The sequence below is a fragment of the Amblyomma americanum genome, chromosome 8 (assembly GCF_052857255.1).
Source record: "Amblyomma americanum isolate KBUSLIRL-KWMA chromosome 8, ASM5285725v1, whole genome shotgun sequence".
NCBI lineage: Eukaryota > Metazoa > Arthropoda > Arachnida > Ixodida > Ixodidae > Amblyomma > Amblyomma americanum.
Window position 1 is genome coordinate 70,849,888 of NC_135504.1, and position 18,200 is coordinate 70,868,087.

Genomic DNA, 18,200 nt, shown 5'->3' on the forward strand with positions numbered 1-18,200 from the left:
GCATAGTCTGCATACTATTGGCAAAGTGATGGAGTGCTGAGAATAGTTGCACCTGCATGCAATGTCAAAAAATTCAAAAGCATGGGACTTGGCAGTGACTCCCTTAGCACTAGCGGGCCAGTATAATGCAGGAAAAGCCTACACTCCGTAGCCTTCCAGCGGTCTTTCTCATCAAAAGTCCTAGTTTCCTAGCGAACTCAAGTGGAACACAACCCTCAAGGGCGGCACTTTTGGCTGATATTTCTTTACGATTTGTGGGACCAAGGCAGACTGTCAGTGGTCCTGCAAATTACAAGTTTATCAACTTACGAAATACACCAAGGTACAGCAAATGCATGGGATCAAGTGGCACGTTGCTCACACAGTCAATAGGAAGTTCCGTCAACAATGACACACCGTGGTGGTGCTCAAAATCTTCTTGTTTCCGGAATGACTTATCAGTTCTTAGTGTGGATTCTCAGGTAGGAAGAAACATCTTCTCATTGAAACTGCCTTCTGCAGCACATTTAGGGCAACCCGAGTAGCCAGCATGTCCTTTTGTCAAGAATTAAATGCGCGCGCAGGTGCGTCGCACATAAAGCTTCTGATTTCCACCTTAACCAGTTTGCCAGAGATCATTAGACCTACCCGAACTAAGTTTTTAGCTAGAGAACAAAGGCGCAAAGGAATTCATTGGCAGAGTTTGGCTTTGCAGGACCCAGAAAAGCCCCAACGATCATCGCGCTCTAATAATTTATGGTTGGCACTAAGTTGAATCTGGCATTGAATTGGCCAGAGCTGTAGACGGGAGCTCTTTGACCAAGGCAGGCCATCTATGTTGTAAGAAAGGCCAACAACCTGTGGCGGGTGCTTTGCGAGACACAGAACATTCTCCAAGACTTTCTTAAGCCCGAAATGGCAGTAGTGTCCTGAAGGAAATTCAGTAACACCAGCTATAACTGCAGTTCTACGAGGAGTTTTAAGCAACGTTCGTGCGTCTGTTGGCAAATCAGAAAAGTAGCTGTGACCTTTCGAAAGACGCAGCAAGTCCGTTATAGAGCGATTAGGATATGTTGTATTCAGGTGGCGCCCAACCAACCAGCCGAGAATGAAACTCGTCTACCGTTCAAACGCTTTCAATCTGCCTTTTTCATTTTCCTGTGCTGCCACCTCGCGTACAATGCTGGAAGCTCACTGGTAGGTTACTGCGCGCCCAACCCGGCCGGACTGAGTGCCACTCCGGAGCACGTCTTGTTGGAATCTGTCGACGATGGCATGTCCTGGGCAGCACCTGTTACCTGGAGGATTTCTAGCGTTGACTTATGGCTGGGTGCGAAGTCCGAGGCAGGCTGCTGTACCCACTGAAGAGCAAATTCTTAAGTATCTCCGATCATCCGGCATGCGATGCGAACACCAGCTGAGCAAGGGCCGCCGCTTCAGAGATGAAGGCTACATTCGTAACATAATGTTCAATGAAATATCCCCGATCAGTTAGGTTGGCGTTTTCCGCTGTATATGCCTGCCATTCGTGAAAGGTGGATACTACATCGTGCACGCCGTAGTACAGAAAACGACTGGGGACAACAGTTTTCACAAGCAATCGTTGTGCTTAAGCGCTTCCGAATAGCTACATGAACTACAAAAGCACAAGCGTATTCGAAACAAAGCAGCTCTGCTAGCATTTCACTGTATTTTCCCACAGCACACCACTGCATAGGTTAAACAAGCTTGCGCGTCCATAAAGACGAGCGCGAGAGGCGCACATTGATCCATTCCGGCGATACCACGCAGAGCTCTTCATCATGGATATGATGCGAACACACGCATAACACGCCTTCTTCTTCTGTCTCTTAATACATGGCACATACCCACATGGGGGGATTGGCCAGGGTGTAGTGCCATAAACATGGAAATTTAAACAGGAGATTATGACAGAATTTTAGCACCATGCGTGAATGCTCTCGTAGCTTCTTTTTCGTTGCCCGCTCCATCGCGCGTTGAAAGCGGCTCACAGCACTTGCCCATTCGTCCTTCTTGCTTGAGAAAGCAAAAAGCGTTGGAACGAAGTCTGGGTGCCGCGGTGACATTCCAGGCCTTCCTGCTCATGAATAAAACACTTCGTGATAGACTGCACACGAATTTAATCACAGTATTTCGTCCGTACCTGTCACAAAGTAATTCTCGCAGTCTAATTTATTTGCTTGGCGGTGCCCAAGGGCGGCCACGATCGTCGAGCCGGCGAACTGCTTCTGTCCACGCTTCGCGTCGAAGGCGGTCCCAAGAAGCGTTCGGAAAGCGAAAAAGTCCGAGTTTGCTTCCCTTTACATATTGGGCATTGCAGCCGTATGCAACACATGTCGTAGGCATCGCCAAATGCGTCGCGCTGAACGCCCGACGGCTGCAGCAACGCACACCGCGTAGGTATCCGATTTGTTTGCACTTCCACGGCCGGTCTCGAGTGGAGCGCGCGACACTTCCAATATGTTTCGCGACACCGCCGCCAGGGGATGGGCGCATGCGCAGTCGCGTCGTGAAAAAGGCGGATTCTTGGGAAGCAGCGACCAGTGCACACTGAGAAATGCCACTCGTCACACTGCTCATTATGTCGGCATCGCTAGAGTCACTTAATTGAGCCTTCAGTGTGCTCCGAGGGCAAGTCGATACGAGCGTACGAAGAATCAGCAGCTTGCTCAAAAACGCTGGCGCAAGGGTCGTCTGTCGAACCGCTGGCACCGTTTGCATTGTCGCAAGGGAGTGCAAATTAAGTAGTCGGCATCACTCGCTTCGCGCCGAGTTTCGCCATCCGGTTCACCTGAATGACTCGGAATTGAGCTCGTAAAGCGAGTCCGCAAAGAGCTCGGCGCTTCCAATGCTTGGAAAAGAGCCCGAACTTCTAACCGGGCTTTGTTCCGAACAGACCGCGCTTTGCTTAGTTTTGGCATCACAACAAAACCGTGCTACTCAGCAGACACACCAATTATCCTTCGTGGGCATCTACAATCAACCTACATCGTTACCTAAAGACAAGGATAGTCTTAAATAGTTCGGCACAAATCGTCCGATGCTGCAACAAAGAAGCAAGGTCTAAGCCTTTTCAATCAAACGTTAGTCAACTGACAGCAAACGGCGGCACGGCATGCCGCACACATGGAAAGAAACCGCTATGCAAACGGGGCCATCACACATACTTTTGATGGATGTCGAGCCATATGTGGAGTGCAGAAAAGGTAGAACACGCAAAAATATTGTGTGGTAGGCCGCCAGAACCCAACAAACCGACAACTTCAGCGCTACAGCTGGCAAAGCTAAAGCCGCTAAAGCAGCTAAAGCTGAGCTACCACGCCGAGTCGAAGACCGCGCTACCTTGCAACATGTGGAGCAGCGAGTACTACTGGTACTACTATGTGCCGATAGGTGCCGTTAGGTGAGGCTGTCATGAGTTTTTCCTGTTGTGGCTTTTTGTGCTTACATAACCTTTCAGGCCAGAAAATATGTTTGTGTTGTCTTTCTCATGCACCATTTATGCAAAAAAAGAGTGATTGAAGTTTTTTTTTTCGTGTCTGTGTGGACACGTGACAAACTCGCGCGCCCACGGGTGCCGAATGGCCTGCGCATGTCGCGGCCAGGCCCGTCGTCTGCTACGGTATGCACTTCGCTCAACACGCCTTTCGATAACTGCCTTCACTGTAAAGCTGTTTCTCTAGATTGCCTATTTCGAACAACTCAGTTTGCAAGCAAATGCACCGCACGTATGCTTAAGAATTTTGGAATATGCAGGAATTAAGCTTCCGATTCGCAAGAAATGCACAGGTAACAGTATACTTTACAACTTAATCGCAAAGCGGCGGAAGACCCGTTAATAGCGCAGTAGCACTACTAGCCGCATTCCTGCATATTCAGCCTCATGACCGAGTGTATGTTTTGCCGAAACCAATAAGTAAGGAGGAAGTTTAGGAAAGGAAAAGTGCGCGAGCGCCGCTCTAGAACACGTGCGGCGTAGCACGTGACTTTTTTTGCATGCCTCTCGCGCTTTCCTCTAGGTCACCCGGTCTACAGTGCTCTAGAATATGGGTAGTGGGTTCAGGAGCCGGCGCGCTCCATGCGATGCAGTGAGGCGGCGAGTGTCGACAGGTCCCGGATGTAAGCGGTGGCGCTGTTGTAGCGTGGGCTGTAGGCTCGGCGCGCCCGTGCGCGCGGCTAGCAGTCCCGCCAAGCTGCCTGTAGCTGTTTGTTGCTTTTTGTGCGGTGCATTTTTCCTCTTTGTGAGTTCGCGGCGTTAAGACTACGGTCATGCCGAATCGTCGGCGTCAACGGCATTGTTTTGCTCCCGGGTGCAAAACGGGATACCAGTGGACGAAAGGCGATCAGCCGTCGCTCTTCGCTGTGCCAAAGGATGAGAACCGACGGAAGCAGTGGGAATGCAACCTTCATCGAAAAGATAAGGTTTTGGACGAAAACTGCTGTATGTGTGAGCTACATTTCGATCCATCATGCATTGTGAGGGACTTTATACACATCATTGACGGCAAAGAAGTCCGCATCCCGCGTGGAAAGCCGGAACTTTTACCTGATGCGGTGCCAACTTTGCTGCCGAGCTATCTGTCAAAGAAAACACCGCTACAGAGACCACCTAGAAAGAGGAAAAGCACAAGTACATATCCTAATGAAGCGAAAAGACCACAAAGTAATGCTTCCGACGTTAACAAGGAATCGAGGTGTCCGGGCATTGACACTGGAGAGTAGCGTGTTGGCGAACGACCAAGACCCTTGTGAAGTTGACGAAGCATCGGTGCCGGACGATTTTTCTAAACTGGATGTTCCTTCAGAATACTGGAGCTGCCATCGCATACCTGATTACAGTGGTACTGTGTACTGCAAGCTAAGAATGGGCGAAAATCAATGTGTGGAGCCAGAGAGTTTGCAGTGAGTTTACTGCAATTTGTGACAAAGGAGGGTTGCTCTACCCGTCTCGTGTGCTTTTTTTTGATGGTGAGAAGGCTGGAAAACCTTTTCATAACTTTTTTTAGTCAGGAAAAGCTGTGCAGTAACAGCATAGTAGATGTTATGGTGCTGGGAAAATCTCAGATTTCATGTGGTGTAGGGTGCAGCCAGCACTCAGAAGCGCTCACAGTCAGCATTCTCAAGTTTTATGTTTTGACAAGGCTGCATTTTTATGTTAAATCAATCAATGAGTCGCGAGAAGCTCGCAGGAAAAAGAAGCTTCATGCTAAGATGGGCAAATAAGTGCTCATAGTCGCGCGGCTAAATGTACTGTGCAAACAAGAAAACACGGCATTCCTTTGAGAAAATCAAGAATATGTCTCACACTTTGCATAGTTGGAGCGCTGCAATAAAGGAGTGCTTTGTTTTATAAAAGTTATTTTATCTTGTCTTGCATTCATCAGCGTTTATACATCGGCGGCAATTGACCCTTCGTTTTGATGAAAAAAATGCATGCATCAAAACAACAATTAAAACAGGGGCATGAAATCTAAAGTTCGACGAAAACTCGTCCGGTCAGGTAGAAGAATCATGTAAAAAGGAAAGGAACGCCGACCAAAGGTTGTTAGAAAAAAAGACTTTTCGGCTTCCCTACGGAAGCCTTGATCAGAGTTATCAAGGCCTCCATAGGGAATTAAGCCAGAACGTCTTTTTTAACAACAACCTTTGGTCGGCGTTCCTTTCCTTTTTACAAAACAGAGGCATGCATACCACACTTAAAATTATCGCATTCACATGTAGTACGCTGTACACAAAACGGTCTCTAAGTGAAGCGTTTTTTTTATTCCAATTTCTTGTTGCCCCGCCCCTCTACTAAAACACTTCCGATGGCTCAAGCTGGAGTACACTCGGCCACGTTTGCCGACAGCTTCGAGTTGGCCGCTGGATAAACCCGATGATCGATAGAATGTTTACTCCTCTCCCTGTACTCAGCCTTTCCTATGGGTGGCGATAATACTATTATGCACTAACGTCGAAATATGGGAGCCGTACCTGCAAAAGAGCACGATCAGCGCTGCGAAGCATTAACGGGGCCGCTCGTCCGCACCACCGCGCTATCGCCTGTTGGCTACTACTACATCTAATTTTCTTTATTCGCCGACAATATCTGTGTACAGCTTCACCTATTTGTAGGACCTGTTTTAAAAGACAGAGCCTTGCTTATTTCAAGACGATTCTATGCACAGCGCGCATCCAAGGCGCGGCGCGCCGCATTTCATACAGCCCATGCTCTGGTGGCGCCATCTGGTATCGTCGACACAAGTCGCCTCACCGCTGGCCGCTCCCTGAACCCACTACCCATATTCTAGAGCACTGTACCCGGTCACAACACCGCCACTACCTCGTGGTTACATCACAAACGATGGGAATGTTTCGCATTATCAATGTTCCGCATTATCGCCAAAAAGCTGCTAATTCTGCCTCTAGTATAGTTCCGGCACGCCTCTTGTGAATCCGTTAAGATGTTAAGGGATCTCCCTGTCCTATATCCTTCATTCGCGGCCAGGGCGACAGCAATCTCCTCTGCCTCCGTTATGTTAGATACTTCGGCTGTGAGGCTTGTGATGTATTCTCCGTGGTAATTTACAACTACTGCTTCCGCGCTATTTTTGTGTGCTTGGGGGTATAGGGAGGCATCAGTGTAGACTGTGTTGTCCCGATGCCCCATGTTCCTCTCATAAAATTCTGCCCTAACCTGTCTCCTGTTAGCATGGAGGTTTGGATCCATGTTTCGGGGGATAGGTTGTATGCATAGCTTCTTTCTTAGCGGGTCCGGTATTGCGGCCCTGCTATTTTGTGGCTTTTCTATTTCCCGACCTAGCTTTGTCAGGAGCGCCCTTCCAGTCGTCGTGTTGCTAAGTCTTCGTATTTGTGCCTTGAGCTGGCATTCTCTTAATTCTTGGAAGGTGTTACTGATTTCGAGTTGCATGAGCTTGTCGTTGGATGTATTTCTTGGGGGATGAAGAGCTGTTTTGTATGCCTTCCGGAATATTGTCTCCGCTTGCTCCTTCTCTGCTTTGATAGTCACATGGTACGGTAATGAATATGTTACCCGGATGACCACTAGGCTGTTGACTAGCCTGAGTGTGTCCTCCTCCATCATGCCATACCTCTTGTGCGCTACTCTGCTGATCATCCGGCTAACTTGTCCTGCCGCTTTGCTTAGCAGTCTGAGTTTATGACTGCACTTCCGGCTTTTTTGCAGCCACATGCAGAGGATTCTGATCATCTTTTGTTCCGGGATGTTCCGGCCCTCTAGTTTTATTTCGAGTGGAGCATTCGTAGGGTGCCTACCCACTCTGAGGAGCTCAGATTTTTTCGTGGAGCATTTAAGTCCTCTTTGTTTTGTGTATTCTTCAATGCAGGTGGCAGCCTCTTGTAGCGCCTCCTGCTTCTCCCCCAGTGAGCCTTGGGTGGTCCAGATGGTGAAATCGTCTGCGTACAGTGCATGACTAATCCCCTGGCCTTGGCTGAGTTTCTTGGCGAGGTTGACCATCGCTATGTTAAAGAGTATTGGCGAGATTACTGAGCCTTGCGGAGTGCCCTTGCATGGCGTTTGAAAGGTGTCACTCCGCAGGTCTCCTAGGCCTACCGTCGCTGTTCTGTCCATGAGGAAGCTTCCAACGTAGTCATGGACCTTCTTCCCGCAGTTGGTGGTGTTAAGTCCTTCCATAATGGCGGCATGGGATACGTTGTCAAAGGCCTCTTTAATATCGATGGCCATGACAACGTTCTCCCCGTTCTTTGGCATTGTTTCGAGTACCTCTTCTTTTAGTTGTAGCAAGATGTCTTGGGTTGATAAATTTGCCCTGAATCCGAACATGGTGTTGGGGTACCATTCTCCGTCTTCTAGATGCGTTTGTATTCGTCGGGTTACTATTCTCTCGTACAGCTTGCCTAGGCATGATGTTAGCGAGATCGGTCTGAGGTTTTCAATTTGGAGTTTCTTGCCGGGCTTGGGGGTCATGACGACTACAGCGTGTTTCCACTCCGCTGAGAGCGTCCCTTCTTCCCATTGTTTGTTCAGGTATAGGGTGAGTTCGCTGATTGCTTCGTCGCTTAAATTTCGGATTAACGAGTTATGAATCTTGTCCGCCCCTGCTGCCGAATTTTTCGTTGTTGCCCTTATGGCCTCGACGACCTCTTCTCTTGTGATGGGTCTGTCCGTGGTTGGGTTTTCTTCGCCCTGGTAGTCGCCTTGGTAGCCGTCTACCTGGTCCTACCCGTAGCAATTCTCTCGTACTGCCTGGAGCAGCTGTTCTTCTGTACCTTCGTACTGGTGAATTAGCCTTTGGATGGATTTGCTGCTTCCCGCCTTGCTTTTGCTCGGATCTATGAGTGTTCTGAGGATCTGCCACGTTCTAGCCGTGCTGAGGGTGCCATTCAGCGAGGTACTTGCTGCCACCCTTGTCTTGCCAGCTGCGTTGCATATTCCTCTGCTTGCCTGGTGATTTCGGCAATCTTCTTCTTTAGCTTTTGGCGCTTCCACCACTTGGTCAGGCCTCGTCTTGCCTCCCAGAGCCTGAGAAGTCGCTTGTCCACAATTCTGGTGCTTGTTCTGTTCGATCCACTTCTTTAGTGTAGAGATCCCCGATTTGTCTAAGCTGTTGGCTCCAATCTTCTGCCGAAGTTATGTCGTCCTTAAGTTGTTTGCAGTAGGTGCGGAAGGCATCCCATGGAGTCAGTTAAGTTTGCCTTGCCGTTCTTCCTTTTGATGCTTTCTGCCTCTGTGCTGACCCTAATGATGTAGTGGCCGCTGCCGAGATTTTCTTGCAGGTTCTCCCATTCGACTTGCTTAGCGCCCCTGACAAAGGTTCGGTCGGGACATGTGTCCACGCTTACGCTATTACCCTGTCTAGTAGGCTGACTTTCATCTGTGAGTAACTCGCAGCCTATGTTTTCCGCTGATGTGCAGATGTCGCGCCCCTTTTTTTCTTCGATCCTGCTGCCCCATTGTGGGCTTTTCGCATTAAAGTCCCCTGCTATTATTAGGGTATTCTGCCCTGCAAGCTTCTTTGCTTCCGCAAAAAGCTTAATGAAGTCTCCTTTATTTTTAGGTGGGCTGTACAAATTTACTATAAAAGTGCTTTTAGCTTTTATTTTTCTCTTGGGAATCACTTCAGTTATTATGTGTTCTAGCTGTGTGTCTTCAAACTCCTTATGAGCTATGCTTGTGATTTTGTTCCTAATGAGAGTTGCTGTTCTTCCGTTCTCCTGACATGAGTGTCCTTTTAGGGTTGGGGTGCAATTTGTCTCTTGTAGATGTATTAGATCTGGTGGGTTTCCTCTAGTGTTAATGAATTGCTGTAAGAGCCCTTGCTTACGCCTGTAGCTCCGGCAATTCCACTGCCATATCTCTAGTTGTTGTCCTGCCATGTTATCGTATTGGTACTGTTGTTTGTTCCCTGGGATTCTGATCCAAACCTGCGCTCATTATAGAGGCGGTCCCTAGCGTCATTTACTGTCTTCCGTGTGTTTTGACTCTTTACATAGTTGCGGAAGCTCTGATCTTGCAGGGCTCTTTTGATTTAGTTGCTGTATCTGCTGCTGCATTTGCTGCTGCATGAATGTCTTTAGATCGTCTATTGTTGAGTTTCCTCCTTCATTAGTTTGTAAACTTTCTACACTGTTGTGGGGGTGAGGGTGCCCTGACAGGCGAGCAGCCTGCCTTTCGCATCTCTTGCATTTCGGCTATTAATTCGCTTATTTGTTTCTTAAGCTGTCTGTTTCCCTCTCGGGTCTGCTCTTGTTCCTTCCTGATGTTATTAATTTCGGCAGTAAGCCTTTTTTCATTTTCTGTTCGTGTGTTTGTGTTGTTGTTGTTGTGCGGAGCAAAAAGCGCCTTGGGAGAGCCCGCTCCCCAGCTCACCTTGACTCCGCCGCTCTTCTTCTGTTGCTGCTTCGGCTTCACCCAGGACTGCTGGCCGCCCAGGGGTGGGTAGGACTCGCCCCGCTCCCGGCTCCGGCCCTGGCCCTCGCTGCTGCTGCGCCCCCGGCTGCGACTCCTGGATTCGCTCCGGTAGTCACCTTGCCGCTCCTGGTCCTCGTTCCGGAACCAGCGCGGTCTCCGTGCCCCGCCTCTGCTTCGGCTGCGGCCACGTCGCTGCTGGCTCTGGGGTCCCCATCGCAGTTCGTTGATTGGCTTCAGTCGTTGTGCACAGTCCTTCGTGCCCGCCGCGTGGGAGCCCCCGCATAGCAGGCACTTGGGTGTACATTGATGTCGTTCTTCCGGATCTTTCTGGCCGCATTGTCTGCATGCCTTGATTCCCGGGTTCGGACAGTCGTCCGATCGATGTCCGTGTTGGCAACAAACGTAGCATATTTGCCGCGTCGGGCTATAGGGGTAGCACCACATCTCTCGATCCCCCGTATAGTACAAGACTTGCTTGGGGAGGATGGGGCCATCAAAGGTGATGACGACTGTGCTCGATCGGCCTAGCATCCTTGCCGCCAGGATCTTCACCCCTTGTGAGCGGGTTCGTAAATTCGCCTTGAGTTCTTCGGCCGGAGACCCCGGGTCCACTCCGTGGATGACCCCGCGCAGCGTTCCCTCCGGCGCCGCCACGTGTGCGTTGATTCCGTAGCAATGCTCTCCAAACTTCAGTTGCGTGATGCGCCTGATATGTTGAGCAGCGCTTTCGTTATCGGTACTGATTATTATGATATTCGAGCCGGTGCGCAGTCGGATGATGAGATCTTCTGCCTTGCATCCGTGTCCGGTAGCCGCGACCACCGCCCGCGCCACTTGGTGCGTCTGCAGGTTCTTCACTGCCAGTCCTTTCGGCCGAAGTACTACTTTTAAATCATCCCTGGGAAGCGGAGGCTGCCTTCTCCTCGGCGCTCCTTCCCCCTCTCCTTGTTTAGGTGCAGTTGGCGTGCCACCTGTGCTCTTCGCCGCGCCTAGGGAATTTTCGTTCCCTAGCGCTTTTCCCGCCAAATCTCCTGCTTGGCTTCCACGTTGGCGTTTCTTTTGCCGCTTGGACATGGCTATCTCCCAGTCCGCGTCCAAAACCTTGTTCTGACTTGCCTGTAGCGTTGTTGTCGCTGGGGTGCCGCTTTTTAGGGCTTGAAAGGCTGTCGTTGGTCCGTGGGCGAAGGTCTCCCCGGTAGCGTCTTGATAGTCTTCGTCCATATTTTCTTGGGTTTCCGCCATAAAATTCGTCTGGTCTTTTAGCGGTGCGCGATATACGCTGGGATTTAGTGCATGGGTCATCGCTCCGTCGCTTCTACCGCTGGCCGAGGCCGGGAGGGCCGCAGAGCCCCGCTACTGTGTTAGGCCTAATAGGCCTAGCTTCGGTCGGCCACGTGGGAGATCTTCAAAACCGTATAAATCCAAAATTATTGGACCCAGTGGTTTGAAAGAGGTGTCCTCGTGGCCCGCTTCGCTTTCGACGTCGTCTCCCACCAAAATTTTGGCAGTCCAGTCGAGTTAACCGGGTCAAAAGTCCCGAAAACTGCAGAGCGCATGTGAAGTGCGTCCGCTCTCCTCGGGTGCTCACAGCGCCACCGAGTGTTCACGCTTGGTGGACATGTACTAGATTATATATTAGGCATCTAGTGTCCACGCTTTGCGGACGTGCTCTAGATATAAAAACATTCATATTATTGATGTCCTATCAACGTGTAGCACGTCCAAATGATGATCCTTATGATGTACATCTAATAGACGTTCCTTTCATCACATGACGTTTGGATCTTTCCGGCACGTTGAATGGATATTTGTGGTTTACTGGGTGGTGAGAACACACAGCTTTAATCGTAGCAAGCGCCAACAAGCCCAGCAACAAAGCACTGCATTATACATAACTTATATGAGAAACATACACTCACGTTAGTATACAAACTGTTACTATGAGCTCATGCTTATATATACTCCCTCATTAAAGGCATCCCACAATTGTTAGTGGGGAACAGTTAATAAACATAGTTTTCTCATTAAATTTCACCACTATTTTTGCAATTTACAGCAGAAAAACACAAACAAATTTAAGTGAAAAATTTTCTTAATTGAGAAATAACATTGGAACATAAACAACAGCAAAAAGTTGTCAATCGAACAACAAAAAGCTCTCTGTAGGAGCCAGTAGGTCCCACTTCAGAACCAGAAGCTCAGCAGGTACCAGAAGAGGCTCCTTACAGGGACCATTTCAACCAGCAGCGCAAACCAGAAGGCTTCCTTCTGGGACCAGTAGACAGCACAAAGCCCGAAGGCTTCCTTCTGAAACCAGTAGACCCCAGCACAAAACCAAAAGGCATTCCTTCTGGGACCAGTAGATCAAAGCAAAAAACCAGTTGGTGCCCTACAGAGACCGTTTCAGCCAGCGGCAAACCGTAGAAAAAAAAAGCAGGTGCTCATAAAGCTTGCGTTCTGCACAGCTGCATACAGGACGGAGTCCTCGGGACAAAAGCGCTGGCATACGGTCTTTGCAGAAAAGGTGGCTCGAGCCACACACCTTCTTTATGATCGGCTGCTGAGAAAAATGTGTTCTATATAACAAGCAAAAAATGGCTTGAAATTTGCAAGAAATAGAAAACAAAAAGTTGTATCCGTAGTCCACAAGTTTAAAACATTGCAAACCTTGCAGGGAGCAACATATATGCAAAGGAAACTTAGAATCTATTCCAGTACTGGCGTAATTCTTTAAAAAGGTCTGGAACGTGGTAGAATATGTTCTCTCACTGCTTCAATATCGCCGCTTTCTCCTTTCTTTCACTCTGTCCCTCCGCCCCAACCCGAGTTTTTCCCCTTCAGTCTCCTTTTTTCCCTCTCTCTGATTTCTGAGCGTTCTACCTTTTCCTTATGCCCTGAAGCTCTTGCTGTCATTTCTCAGGAACCCTTGGCTTCAGCATTCATTCCCTCCCCCTTCCTCTCACAATTCATCTAATCTCGCCCCCATTCTCTCGCTTTCCCTCTAATTCCTTCTTTTTTTGTTCTCCCGCATTTCACTCTGCCATGCTGCTTCATTGTTTCATCATATTCTTTTCCGTTTTTCAGGTCAACGAAACCAGTCGTGTCACGGTGCACCTGTTGCAGCTGGACACAAAGCCTCCACGTTCGCCACATCTCTCCACCCCCGTATTCCTTTCTGTTGAGCCGGCCTTTTTATTTCAAGCCGCTGTAGCAGCTACCAAGCCTGGACAAGATTCACCCTCCCCATTCTATAACACCCTTCCCACCTTTTCCCCCTCACTGGGCCTTTTTCCTCGGAGGCAAGGCGATACTCCACGCCATTGACGAATGCTTTACCCACACGACGACAACTCCTCTAGTTGAAACGTTGGCAAGCACTCTGAGGCTTTCCCCTCCCTTGATGGAAGCCAAAAGTCACCGAAAACAAGGAGCATATGTTTTTTATTTAATTGTGGTGTTCAGTAATTGGAGTTAAATAAGGTAATTATTTAACAATAACTGTTTCAAAGCAGTTCTTCACTTTGTGAGTTCCAAACCCCATCTGCGCACCCTCTCTCTACCATGTAAACATAAATGTTTCCGCATTACGTTCCACCTTCGCGTTGTTGTCGATCTAGTCGGCGACCTCACAGTTGCAGGTTACATGCAGAGGCTCAATTAATAGCAGTGGACGTGGCTCCACTAGGAATGCAGTCAACCACGTGTTTATGCTTGCCGTGCCCAAGGGGTTAACCATCACGCAGGGACCTTCGGCTGCCCAGGGAGAACCTGCATACGTGTGAGACCTGATGAAGAATTAGAGCGTAGCCGGCGAGAAGAGGCGGACGGCGTCTGGCGGGCTGCCGTGTTGCCCCTAAGAGTGGCATTTACTTGACATCTGTTCCGCGCTGTGTTCCCTGCTCCATATAAAACCTGTCCACTTAACACTATATTAAAATGTTTCTTTCATGCACTTTGGTTTCAGCAGTGACGCGGTGTAACATGTAAATTTACTGCTCACGTAACATATATATGTACAAAGAGCTACGACTCCCTCGCGGTTTTATTAACCTGTGCCTAGGACTTAACCGTACTAGCCTTCCCGATGAGCCGGAATGCGAGCGACCGAACAAACAGCTATGTCTTCGTGACCACGCAGTCATAGTCTGTTTACCGGGCGCCTATAGTTGATTACCACGTACCTATATTTACCAATGTATGAAAAATCCGAAACACAAAAATTTTGTTCCTTTCCCCTTTAAAGGTGCGGTTTTGGAGTTTTGGGAGCCCGCTCAAGACGACTGAAAATAGCCTTTTCCTTGCCTCCTATTGGAAATAAAGATTATTTATGTACAACATTTTCGAGTTAAAAACAATGAATATCTACTTTAGCTGAGTTTTCTTTCATTTCTACTGCACACGTGTATACGCTCTCATTATAGACTGATATGTGCGGAGATGGTGCTATTATGTCTAAATTACTACAATCTTTTTCTTCGCGCAGTTAAGTGTATAACTGCCCCCATGCTTTTGAATAAAGCTATCCTTGTTGCATACTCTGCACTGCAGTACAGCAAGGCGGCCTTTATATACTTCTGAGTTCACTCATACTTTTACTGCGACTAGATCGAACGAAGTCTTTTAATAAACTGCACATCTCCAAGCAAAAATTTTAACTTTAACCCAACGTTTCGAAGCCGACTCGACACCTTCATGAGGGGTGACTGAGGCTAGCGTCTTTTATGTATAGAGGGAACGGGGGGGGGGGGGGGGGGTCAAATCAAGGAACGGCAGCTGTGATGCGAAAAGTGCGGGGAGGAGGAGGTTTAGGCTGTTAGTCATGCTGGCGCACTGCAGGGAGGTGCTGAATGGCGACTTTTTCGTTGAGTTGAAGAGCGAAGTCCCTGGGTATATAACCCTCAATACTTAAAAGACGCTAGCTACTGCCCTCAGTCACCCCTGATGAAGGAGCCGAGTTGGCTTCGAAGCATTAGGTTAAGTTAAAATTTTTGGTTGGAGATGTGCAGCTTATTACTAGTCTTCAAACCCAACCATACAGGCAATCAGCTCGCGCATCCATCAGCTGTCATGTTTAAACGATAGCAGTAGGATCTTTGACAACGCAACGTTCGCTGCATTGTGTGCAGTGAGCCGCCGCCAAGTCTGAGCTGATCCAGCTGCGCTTTATTTTCCCTCTTTCACAAGCTGAAAGAAAACACTACAGTCACCTCGCAGACAAAAACTCCATTCAGTGATTGACATCGTACGTCTTTGTTACGCACTCTGCAGCTGGCAGACGTCAAGCTGACCGAAACAATTCCCAGCACGGTTTGAAGGGCGTTTGTACTGCTCATCTGCTAAAAGCACAGATCGCAAATTGGAGAGTAACGTCGTGCATGCTCTAAACGCGCATTCAAAATTCGTGCTGCGTGGCACGGAGAGTCACGTAAAGTCTACGGCAGAAGCAAGGCGGCGCTGCACAAACTTCAGTTTCGGTTCTTTTTTTTTGTAGCCAGCACGGCTTGTTTGCACTAAAATAAACTGTGAATTAAAATAAAACAAAATAAAATCAATTGCTCGTTCAGCGGGAACTGAACTCCAGTCTTCCGCGTGTGAAGCGAGTTCACTAACTACAGCGCTACGCATCGCGCAGGTTTTGCCGGCTCTAAAGAGGCACCTAGGCAAGGATAACATTTGCAGCGCTACAAGCAGAATATACCCTTTTTACCTCACTTTTGATACACAGGCGCCATACGCGTTTGACACACTCTCTTCTAGTTCACTCTGCCCGCGCACCACACTCGACACGACCACCGACAGAGCCTCCAAACAACACAACAACGGCCACACCGCTGCTAACAATAAAAGGCAAAAACAACATCCGATCACGCCGCTGCCGCTGCTGTCAGCGGTTGTGAGATGCGACGATTTATTTGGCTGTCAACTCTCGATGCCGAGCGTCTGCGAGGTCGTCCTGAACGTTTCCTGCGCCGCACAACAAACTGGTAGTGAAACCTGCCGCCGGCTTTTAACGTGAGGTAGGGCTTGGCGTCGCGAAGTTCGTTATATCCGTTTAATGCCAAACCGTGTTTGCTATAGGAAGTTAAGAAGTACACGTTCGAGCAAAATTTTTGGAAGAGTTCGATATATTAAATACTTCGTTATATGTGTGTTTGTTATATCAAAGTTTGACTACATGTCTCATTCAGGCATCTCTAATATCTGCACTTTGTTTCCATTGTCACAAATTCAAAGTCATCATGTCATCAGCAAAGTCATCATGTCAAACGACAACTCTTCTAGCTACAAGGGAAAGCAAAGCAAAACCAGTAAGTTTGACATACATGCAAGTTTAATACAGTTCACATATATCAATTAAAAAAATGACCAGATCTTTCCAAAATTGGCTGTAAAAATGCCTCAATACAAATGGAAAATCTTGCCTCAAAAGACAACACAGTGTTAAGGTGATGACAAGGCTGTAAAGGGAATCATTAGAGAAATAATGGCAGAAAACTAATTACCCTGTAACCAGCAAGTATGTTAGGCAATCATTGACATTTTTTTTTCTTGGAATCAATATTTCCACAGTAATTATCAGCCACCGAAAGGGAAGCATTATCTAAGGAATGTAGGAATTTCAATAACATAGTTCTAGTTCTGTGAAGCAAACAGTAGAAGAACAAGACTAAGGAAGATCGCTGGTCCTGTCGTGTTTGTTTCTCTTTGTCCCCATATTTCGTGCCCTTTTCTTTGTGTAAGGGAGATGCTTAAACGTAAAGATAGTAAAGCATTAAATGGTAAAGTATACTGGTCTGGTTTCTCTACATCTCCTTTTCTATCCTTGTCTGCTACAAAGTGGACTAGCAACTCACCCCGAAATACACCCTTTGGCACTGTATGTATACTATTGTGTACATATAAAGTAAACTCTCAGCTTTTTCTGATAGTGGGCTACATCTAGCAGTGATTACTTTGTATCGGATGAATTTTATATCCTCTATCTCGCAAATAAGGCCGCTTTTTATGCTATATAGTCAACGTAGCTAATGATATTTTCCAAAGCAGGAAGCGGTGTAGCTCATCGTTCACCATATTTGTGCGCACATAATTAGCTACCAGTTGCAGCATTATTTTCATCGCAATTTCCAGTATAAAGTGCACATTCATAATAGAAATTATTTCTACAATCCTTTGGGTGTTTAGCTGCGGGTGTGATAAGTCCCAGCATTTGAAAATGAAAATTGGATTTGAGGAAAGGCAATGACTCAGTAATCCTCTCACTTATCATGGTGGACACCACATAAGAGAAAAGACAAAGGAGGAAGTGGAAGAAGAAAAGAAGAGAGAGGTGCTGTTGTGGAGGGGTCCGACCACCTGGGAATCTTTAATCCACGAATATCACACAGCACACAGCGCCTTATGTGTTTTGCCTCTATCGAAACATGGCCGCCGCGGTCGGGTTCCAACCCTGGGATTTTCTGTACCACCTGAGAGTACACTAACACATGCTGCTGGTGTTTCTCACAATGAGACAGGCAATGCTTTCGCATTAAAAAAAATATACATGTTGCCACAACCAGCTGCTTTTGCAAGCAATCTGCAGTGCATCAAGACAGTTCTCTTCATATGACCCCTGAGGCGATGCCGCTATTCGCTTATAAACAGTCATCGTGGAGTTTTTCTTGATCTTGATGTCACAAGTTTGAATTCGGTTGTGGGACAAATTTTTATAACCCAATTTTCCCAGCAATAAATGCATTTTTTTTTGCCCCTGAACAGACATCATCATAGCCAGAAAGAGCCACATAGCTATTTTTATTGCGAACAATACAGTGTAACTGTGAGCTAAGACTGCCCCGATAAAGTAAAAACATTGATGCCATTTGAACCTCCATGCCCTGCATACATGTCGAACAAAATTAGAGCAATCAAAGGATGCTGCACTGTTTTTCTCCGGAAATTTTTCAGACACACCTCAAGACGAATGCAACCAGATCTTGGGGAATAACTTTTAAGTACCCAGTTCTGGTTAGCACTTGTTTATTTGTTAACAACCCTAACTTAAGTAAACAACTGTTGATGTGCCGAACGAAAAGTAAACAAATTTCTCCAAACTAACCAACAAAACATGTGCACAATGTAGTGTCACTACAGAGGGAATACAGTGACACAAATTCGTAGTGTTGCAGGCATAGCACTGAGGAATGCAACTAGTGATGCCAAAAATTCTTTTCGGTGGGGGGGGGGGAGGCTAGAACTGCCTGTCAACATAAAAGCTCAGTTTAGGGAGAAGAGCACCTTAGCTATTCACACAAATGGAAAACCA